Here is a 10,909-nt window from a genome sequence, read left to right on the forward strand (position 1 = left end):
AGTCATAATGAATGCTTAGAATTTGATGGTGGTGGTAAGTATTCATGAAAAAGGTAACATTAGTGAATGGGCAGCATGAATTCTGGAAATAAACAACTAAAAATCTCACACAGTGTCCCTTTAAGAGGTGTTTACATAACGTTTTCAAAGCGGAATTAAGCTTCAGAATTACATGGAGTTAATTCTGATTTAAAAGTCTCATGTAAACGTAGACCTTGTCATAATCAGGGCTGGTAATTTCTGAAAATAGGGGCCCACGAGGGTGCGGGGCCCACCGGGAAATGCCTGCTATGCCAGATGGCCAGTCCAGCCCTGGTCATAATTCAGTATTGACCACATCCTATGACTACCAACAGCTAACAGTGTCAGAAAAGAAATAAGCACAGAGATACAGTTAATCACAAGAGTCTGCAAGGGACTGAAGGCTGTTGTAACATTTCTGGGTCTAGGCATGGATGAGCATACCCAGAATTTTTCTCCCCCTCAACATTTCCATTGCAAATTTTATGTCCAGCATACTTTGATATCCATGTCAGATCAGAGCCCTGGCGCTGTCCCACAGATGTGTGGTAAATTAAAAGTGCTGTAACAGTTAGTTCACACAGTCATAGACCACTATGACTAATTTGGGGAATCGTGTCCCGCTGAAATCACATGCCCCAATTATTCACTTTTTTTTAAAAAAAGCAGGGTGATGTCATTAAAAACACACACACACACTCTTGCAGGCACGCACGCACGCACGTACGCACGCACACATGCACGCACACACACACACACACACACACACACACACACACACACACACTGAAGACTGAATAAAAAAGTTGTGTTGCTTCACTTCTCCGTTAGTTTTATGCCGAACATTGCCAGTAGTACAACCAACCAAGAAAAATGACCTGCTTGTCATGCATGGTGCACTCACCACATAAAATTGCCTTTGAATAAATAATTCAGTGCCATACCATTCCATTCCAACATGTGCCAGTGATTGCTGACAGTTTAGTTCATGTTGTTTCTGTGCAAATTTGCCCTAAATATTTCAAAAGGGGTGCATAAATTCCTGGCTGGGGCCACTCCAAGTAATGCATTTATGGAGGAACTTGTGGACATTACTTTCCAGTTTTCACAAGATCCAGGTTAACACAGGTTACACATGTGGGCTGTTCTCCTAGCTGGTGTTCCAATGCAATGTTAAAAACAATCTAGAAAACAAGAAGCAGCCATCATTCTACATTTATTTGACTATGGTTTTGGTTTTTGGTGTGACTGTGACTAAATACAAATTGGTGTCTATATGTATGTGAAGGTACAACGTCATCTGAAGGGCCCACTCACCCAATACATGCAATGCAATGAAAATCCAAACTACAACCCCCCCCAGCACCACCACCACCCCCACCCCTCCTGGACCTTGGACAACTGACCCCTTTGTCCCCCCTGTCGGCTTCCCTGTATGTAGTAGAAGAGTAGTAGATTGTACTTTATTGTCCCCAAGGAGAAATTTGTCTTGGGCTTCACCCACTGCATTGCATACAGTACCAACATACATTCATATATCACAACATTAACATATGAACATAGAAAACATAGAACTGTGCACTGTATGAGTATGGCGTGTCTACTGTATCTGTCATTAAGCAATCTTATGGCAGTTGGGACAAAGGATTTTTTATATTCGTCTAGTCTGCAGTTTAAAGTCCTGAAGGGTTGATCTGAGGTAGCAGAGTAAATTCATGACGAAGAATGCGTGTGGGGTCCTCTAGAATCTTTAGTGCCTCCTTGAGCACTGATTTTTCAAAGAGGGACTCAATATATCCCTGATCCTGGTGACCAACAATCTTCAGTGAGATCTATCTATCTATCTATCTATCTATCTATCTATCTATCTATCTATCTATCTATCTATCTATCTATCTATCTATCTATCTATCTATCTATCTATCTATCTATCTATCTATCTATCTATCTATCTATCTATCTATCTATCTATCTATCTATCTATAGGGAGTAAGAGGAGGTCAGAGGGTTGTAATTAAGGCTCATATAGCTCCCTATTAGCTACTGTGCATATAAAATTACTTCTGCGTTAAAGTAGGCTGTATTACATTAGATTAAGATCCATGCTGAGAGAACAGTTTTGAATCTAGTGAGTCTGCAAAATACTTTTATCACGCTTGCTTCAATCAGTAGAAATTATTGCATCGGCCTATCTGCCCAGTGTCATTTGTCATCTCTGACTTTTTTCCACTTTTTTCTTTTTCTTTTCTTTTCTTTTTTTTGTTCCTTTTTACAACAGCAAAGACATTGTACAAAGACACACTGAGTAATAGCACTTCCTCCTAACAAGAGAGGAAGAGACAAGAGTTTTGTCTTTGCTTTAGTAACTTTGAATTGTTCGTGCTGTAGGCCTATGTAAAAATTGAGGATGCAGGGGAAAAAAATGAAGTTGGCAAAAAAAGCCTGCCGGCCTGTCCAGGATGAATTCCCTCCTTCAATGCATAATAATACTGACTTGCTGTCAACCTCAGATGAATTATTCCTTTTCTGAATTGATTTCCCTCCCCTCGTTTTCAAAGTGAAATATTTCTCCAAATAGATGAGATTGGGCTATGGGGGGAGAAAAAAAATCACAGCCAAGGACTGCAAAGCAAAGGGCAATTCTTACTATTAACTACTCAAGTTCTTTTGTTTAAAAGTTTGTTATCTTTTACCTGACATGTTTCGACGGTGAAACTTCTGTCTTCATCAGGCAGAAGTTACATGTCAGGTAAAAGGTAACAAACTTTTACATGTCTTAAACAAAATAACTTGAATAATATAACCTTAATCATGAACGTCATATATCTAATTCTTACTATTCTTTTTTCATTCTTCTGGGGAAAAAAAAACGAAACGGAACAGAGAGGACGAATAATGTATCCATCTCTGCCAAGCCCTCACCCCTTGCCTCCGCTCCATGTGGGAGCAAGTCACTCTGAATACTTTCTCAAGATAAGAAACTGAGAGAAGACGCAAAATGAAAGCTCTCTCTCTCTCTGTTTTGCTTTCTTTCACGCTTTCTCTCTTTCTTTCTCTCTGTCTCTCAGAGTTTTGTACTTTATTTTCTTTCTTTATTTATTCATTGTGAGTAAAATGTTTTACAAGCAGACCTCCGCAGACCTTCACATTATCTCATGTATATCTGGCAGACACTCCAGAACAGATGAAGAAGAAGAGCGTTGACAATACCACACAACAGAGCTCCATTCTGTGCCTGTGCGTGGGAGAAACTTGTTTGTGGCGTGTGTGTGTGTGTGTGTGTGTGTGTGTGTGTGTGTGTGTGTGTGTGTGTGTGTGTGTGTGTGTGTGTGTGTGTGTGTGTGTGTGTGTGTGTGTGTGTGTGTGTGTGTGCATGTGCATGTGTGTGTGTTTGTGTGTTGGGGAGTGGGCTGGGAGGGAGGTGTGATTTTGAATAATGATGGTGTCGGACTCTGTGAATGGACTCTGAGGTCCACTTGCGAATAGTTTGCAAAGTTGAGCAAAATGCCTAGGAAGCACTCCCAGCTGCCTCTTTGTCAGTCATTCTCTCCCTCTCGCTTTTCTTTGTCTCTTGTTTCCTCTGTTTTTTCGTTCCCAAAATCTGTCTTCCTTTCTCTTTCTCTTGTTCTGTAATGTTCTTTAATCTTTGATAATCTCTTTCTCTCTCTCTCTTTCTCTCTCTGTCTCTTTCTCAAACTCTCAGACTTTCTCTATTTCTCAGTTTCTGATCTTCCCCCTATATTGCCTTCTCTTTAATGTCTCACTCTGTGTCTTTTTTTCCCTCTCCTTCCTATTTTATCCAACCCCTTCATCCTCCCATATTCCACACACCCCACGCCACCTCATCTCTCTCTCTCTCTCTCTCTCTCTCTCTCTCTCTCTCTCTCTCTCTCTCCTCGCCTCTCCTCTTCCGCAATGATGAATCGAGGGGTTATTTTGGGCAGAGCGGCCCCCGCGGTGAGGCTGGCACCCCTCCAGCAGCAGGGGTCAGACTGGCAACTCGCAGAGGAGCGAGGGGGGTGGGTGGTGGTGGTTTTGGTGCTGGTGGTGGTGGTGGTGGTGGGACGGGACGGGAGGTGGTGATGGGTCGGGGGGTCTGTGAGTGCCACAGGGCCAATGGGCCGCAGGGCAGACACTGGAACTGGGGGCCTGGGAGTCAGTGTCAGAGTCAGAGTCGCAGGCACAGTAGAGCAGCCAAGTTTGCTGCGCTCCGCTCCCTCCCCGGGCCTCGGTCCAGTCCTCTGAAGTGGCTTCTTCCTCCTGGCAGGCAGATGGAGGGGGAGGGGGGATGGGATGAGGGAGTGGGCTATGGCTCTGTACTTCATGCACTCCCCTGCTGGGGGTCTCGTCAGCCAGTCACCCCGCTGCGGGCAAATGCCTCTACTACAGAATCTCTCATCAGCACCAGTACAAGAATTAGCATCAGCAGCAGCAGCAGCAGCAGCAGCAACAGCATCTGGCCTCTGTTCTACATAGAGCATCTACTGATATGACTTGACTTGGAATTGTGCACAGCATTTACACTGTCTTACAATGTTGTGGATAAATGACTACAGGCAGCGACAAAGATGTACAGTAGTTGGAGTTGAAGAAGTTGAGGAGAGAGAGAGAGGGGGGGTGGTGCTACAGTTGACAGAGGAAATGTCAAACGAAATTCTTGAGTTTGCTGTCAGGCTTTTCTGTCTTTGCTGTTTTACTTATTCATTTATAAATCATTCTTTTCTATATGCATGGAGAATGACCAGTACTGATGGTTACCGCTGGACAGCGACAGTAAAAAAAAAACAAAAAAACAATGGAAGCAGCCTGAACACAGCCAGAGATTCTCTAAGCTATGAGAAAGACATCTCTCATTGGCTCCCATTATAGCCCCGTTGGCGAACGCAGCCAAGTAAAAGATGAATGGGAGCCTATTGGGCTAAATGGCTCAGCAGGGATTTGTGACGGTTCTGTTCTCTGGTTTGTAAAGATGTGTGCACATTCTGTACCTTATCATGGAAGTTGTATTAGAAGTGAAGTGAAAGGTTCCTGACATGGCTTTGTTCTCCCAAAGACGTGTTAGTTTTGTCCTGCAATACGCTAGCATTCGGCTAATACCTGCTGGCTGATGAACCTCTGCGACTATTCACGACCAGAGCTGACGAGAGACGTACTCTGACTGATCCTAGCAGAGACATCTACGGTCACACACCTCAAAACCCCCCACCACCGTCCAACATGATAATTGAAGGTGCCCAAATTCTTAAGGATGAGCACAGTCATTTCCTTTACCCCATGTACACATGCCGCTTTTCCACCACCTTAAATGCAATAAATAACAGGTGTCCGCAACAATCCTAACATAACTTTAAACACATCGACATCTGAAGTCAGACTTAAAACTACAAAACAAATGGCGTAGTGCCGTAAAGTCGATTGTCACGTGTTATGGCATTGCTATAGTTGAAATAAGGGTCATTTTCACGAATCTAACACTTGACAAGATGCAAAAGTGTCGGCAAATGCTTTCACTTACTCATATCTATCGAACGCGACTTCATTGTTTCCAGGGAAAAAATCACACGGGCAGATAGTTCTATGAGAAGCGTACAGCCCCATTGGCACCCATTCATTATTTACTTGGCTGCGATGACATAGCTGCAGTGCCACTCCTGGCCACACCAGCTAGTGGTCGTTCTTGTACAATATTCCATTTTCTTTGACACAGCCAAGGAATAGTAGGCTACTAATGTGTCATAGATATGGCTTATTACATCATACGCATATCATCTCCATCAGACAGTTCTCCTTCTCCATCTTATTTGTGTGTGTTATCTTCACCAAATTAAAGTTCACAAGATGTGATGGCGAGGTACTGAAGTGTCTTCAGGTAAACCTGATCAGCCTGCCATACACTGCTGTCTTTCACCAACCCTCTCACACGTAAATTTGGCAAAGCGAAGCAAACTTCGCCAGTCATTCCTATGAGGGAGGCAAAGGCAAGCGAACCGGAGCGAAAATATTCAGTTCAATATTATGCTAATGAGGAGTGAATTTTGCCGGCGGCAGCCAATAAAATCAACAACATAAATGTTTCTCATTCTATTTGATTCGCCGCCACGACCTGATGACGGTTGGGCTGACAGAATGGAACACTGAATTTTGCCTCTCTTCGCTTCGCTCGTTTCGCCTGCATGTGTCCCTGTCGTCTGATCTGTCGTGTAATCACAGCACCATCGGACAGTCCTCCAGTCAATGCATAGAATGCCCCCCCTTCCCTGGGCCCGGGACAACTGATGACTTTGCCCATCTTCCGTTGGCTTCCCTGTCAGCAGTCATAACCTTCTGAGAAACAATCGTGACTCACAACTTAATTCCTGAAATCCACTATCCCCATGCATGTTTCCTTTCACCACATAATTTTAACTTCAATGCCACTGCCACTTTCTCTTCACAGCCTGCCGGCACGAGCCTCATGAAAAAACATCCTCTGAGTCATCAAGATCGATCAGTTCAGCCTTTCATTGGCTCCTGAATGCACAGAATGGAATATTAGCTGAAAGACAGAGCTGGAACATACCGGCATATAGAGCCCAGCCCTTTCCCAACACCCTGGCTACTTAAGAGTCTTTCGTTTATCGCCAGAGCCGTGCTGCTTCTGCAAGCAGCTTGAGGAGGACTGGGAAGAGATTTCAGCCAGTCATGCCACCATACCCTCTCCATTTCCTCCTCCAGTTCTGCTCCACTGCACTATGTATAGTACACTTCCAAACCGCTTCCCTTCGCCTACCCCCTTCCCTTCCTCTTCCCACCTGCCTATGGGAAGCCTGATTATGGGTGCAGCATGGTTTAATGAGGTACAGTGCACTTGGCCCACCTTTCATGGTGATAGCCGAATCAGAGAATCAAGTTCAAGTTCCAAGTTTCAAGTTTCAAGTTTATAAGCCATATCAACAGTATAAAAAATACAGTTGCTAGGAATGTACTTTGGTAAGCTCACACATTCAACAATTCAACTAGAAACACAAAACTGGTTGATAATAGAAAACAAGGGGGTACATACAGTAAATAAATAAATAAACAGGGAATGACATACAAAACATTAAAATATTGAAAAGTGCAATGGAAAACAAGCGACAATACACTGTAATGGATAAGGTCTGCTATGGATTTTACATTTTTACAGTAGCACAAGGCCTGGGGAGGGGCCTATAACAACAATAACCACAACAACAACAACCACAACAAACAACAACAGCAACAAAAACAACAACGACACCAAGAACAACAAACAAAAGCAACAACATTTGTATTGTCCTTTGTACAGAACAACTTTTACGATATTCAAATCAAAGTGCTACTGTACAACGTAAGACATGCCAAATAATCCTGTCTCTGTGCCCAGTGCCCACCATGACACCTCCTAACGAGGATGTACAAAATGAGATCAAACGAGGAGACCAGACCTGCCACCCTCCAAATCCTCCCACCTCATCCCCTTGAGCCAGCCAGGGACTCAGAGTCTCAGTGTTGCAGCTTCAGAGGCCAACAGGGAGAAATTCACACCCACCATGGCACAATTATTAACCTCGCTGTTGAGCGGTACACCTTTATCTAAAACATTACCGCCAGACTCGCTCAGATGAAGGCTCTCAGAAAGATGGTCGACTCAAAAGTGAAATTCTATTCAGTGTTAGAGAAGGCATACTTGAAATATATATTACGTGCATCACTACTAGCCTGGCTCTCATGCAGACCCTTCATGCTTCGTGCATCTTCGTTAAACTATGTGAGCTCACACTTGGGTCTGGAAATCTTAGACGAGCCCGAAGGAATCAGATATTTCACAGCCTGTCCAATCAGAATCGCGGGGCGGGATCGCGGGGCGGTATACAAGTCAGTGGTTGAAGTAGTACTGATTAAAAAAAAGCCAAGTGAATTCTCCAATCAGGTGCCAGCTGTTTTGAACAGACCGACGCCTTTCTAGAGCTAAGCGATTGACAACATTCCAGATGGTTGGTAGCAACTATCGCGTGAGAACCAGGTTACATCACTACAGGAGTACATACAAAAATGATTGAGTTTTCTGTTGTTTCAGAGATCTACTAGTACTATCTATAGTTTGTCAGTGCTGTAATATGGGGAACCTCTAAATGACATTGGAACGAGTTATGGTCTTTCATAGAAGCTTAGCTCTGTTATATAGAAGGGCTCAATCCTGGGACCTGCACTGCCTTCAAAACAATGAAAGAATTTGACACTTGAGAATGAGATTGTTTCTATTCTGTATTGTTCCCCTTGTGTGATAGCTGGCATTGCAAGTCATCTACTGCCTGTTTTGTAACCTGCAATGTGAGTTTAAGAAAAAAAAGGAGTGGTGGCTTGAGGGCAACATTTGCTATTGACAAATAAATAAATAAATAAAAACATGATGTGCTGTGCATGGCATGCATGCATTAATTATGATTCAAAGCGCATTCGTAGAGGCGTTGAGCTCCACTATTTAACATTGCTTCTGAGAGTATACATTGCACATGGGCTCCCTAATTCAGCAGTTCTTTAGCAGCAAATCAATAGCACCTTAACCGTTAATCAATCACAGCTCATGTTAGCGACCTCCCACCTCCTCCGTGATAAAAAGCAATTTTCTCAGTGATCATGTGCACCACTGCCTATGCTATGCGCTCCTTTCCCCATGTGCCACTTTCACTCAGACCCAGTGAGCATGCTTACAAACCTGACTGCAGATTTATACCGCGCAAAATTATAAGAGAAATGTCCTATTTTTTCTGATAAGAGTCAGATCTCTTATTTTTACATTTTTCAACACCAGGTTGGTCTTTCAATCCATTGCATTCAGTGAAAAACTTGCATGAACATGAAATTAGCACTATTCTTTAACAAGTACACGTGCATGCACACACGAGCACACAAACACACACACACACACACGGACGCACGCACACACGCACGCGCACACACGCACGCACACACACACACACACACACACACACACACACACACACACACACTAACACACACACACACACACACACACACACACACACACACACACACACACACACACACACACACACACACACACACACACACACATGCGCACACATTAAGTCCATATTTAGCTTGAGGGCTGTGTGTGCTCACTAGCAGAAGAGGAGCAGAACACTGCACACACACACAGCCAATGTCACCAGTCATCCAGCAGCAATGCTGCATTTCATTGATCACACCAGCACTAGTCTCCAAAGTCCCATTCTCCTCTCCCATCAGCCTGCCTCGTGCAGTCACGGTCAAGACTGCCCCAGTCATTACCAATGATCTGTCCAATGGCCTCCTCATCAACTTGTCAAGGCAGGCTATACCGACCGAGCCAGGGCAGCCCGCAAGCACAGTCGCAAGCACTGAAGCAATTTACCAAAGCCATACTATTCTAAGTCGCAAGCCTATCACAACCAGGCAAGCAAATTAGCCAATTGCCTAGCGCCCCCGGCTGAAACGGGGCCCCTTGCTGGTGATGACTATGCCTGTACTATAGGCTACTTGCATTGAAATGACAGCAATGGTGAGTGTGGCAGCACCTCTCTAAAATAATTGACCAAAGAGTGCACTGATACTCAAATGATATCGAAATCCCGATGGTGGTGGAGGGTATTAGGGCTCCAAGTTGCTCTTTGCTTAGGGCAACTTGAAATGGCTTTGGTAATTTGTTGACATCTTGGTCGCCCTAGATATTGGGAGCAGAACTGTTGGTGTAATTGCAGGCAATGCAAATTAGGTTCAGAAATGCCTTTCACCTTTTTACCTGTACTGTACTGATAATATTGGAAACAATTGCTTTTACAGCAGGGCTGAATAGAGTAGGCAAGGCAAGGCGAGTTTATTTGTATAGCATAGTGCACACAAATGCACAAGTGCAACTCAATGTGTTTCTAAAAAAAGCAAAGCAAAAAGAAAGAAAGAAAGAAAGAAAGAAAGAAAGAAAGAAAGAAAGAAAGAAAGAAAGAAAGAAAGAAAGAAAGAAAGAAAGAAAGAAAGAAAGAAAGAATAAGACATTAGTCAAAGAAAATTAAAACACAAGAATGAAAACATATAATATAGGATCTGCTTGGGGAAAGCATCTGAGATCTGCTTCGTCTTGAGTCTTGAGACTATTGAGAGTTGCTTTATGGTTAGGAAGGTTATTGTAAGAACAAGGGCTGGTTAGATGTGACAATATGTATTGGCTACACAATAAGTTTTGCACCGTTAGTTCAACACTTAAGGGAGTTGAACCATCACTACAGTGCAAGTGATAGATAGATAGATAGATAGATAGATAGATAGATAGATAGATAGATAGATAGATAGATAGATAGATAGATAGATAGATAGATAGATAGATAGACTGACTAGCACTCGTCGCCGCAGTGCAGCGCCGGATGTGAGAATAGTGGTGAAACAGTGTTAAATCTGCCTTTCTAAAAGTGCTGAAATAACACTGCAAAAATATACTCTACACAGTATAACTCATCTCAACGAACCAACTCAACTCCACTTGGTTGACATGACACATAAATATTCACCTAAATTGATTTAAGAGGCTATTCCCATGTATGGCCCGTTAAATGGTGTCCTATATTTTGCATAGGGGCCTACTTCCACACTGTAACACACCACAAGCCGCAAAAACTCAACACGTAATCAGGACGGCGGTTTATCTTTCCCTTCTTTTAATGGCAGAATAAACCAGCCCACAGACAGACAGACAGACAGACAGACAGACAGACAGACAGACAGGCAGACAGACGCGGCGCAGGTAATCTGCTTTTTTATTTTGGCTGCCGCCTGCAAGTGAACTGAGCGAGTGAGGTTCTCCGCGCCCCGATGGTGACTTTGTGATTGGGTTGTT

Source organism: Engraulis encrasicolus, chromosome 14, assembly GCF_034702125.1.
Source record: "Engraulis encrasicolus isolate BLACKSEA-1 chromosome 14, IST_EnEncr_1.0, whole genome shotgun sequence".
NCBI classification, from domain to species: Eukaryota; Metazoa; Chordata; class Actinopteri; order Clupeiformes; family Engraulidae; genus Engraulis; species Engraulis encrasicolus.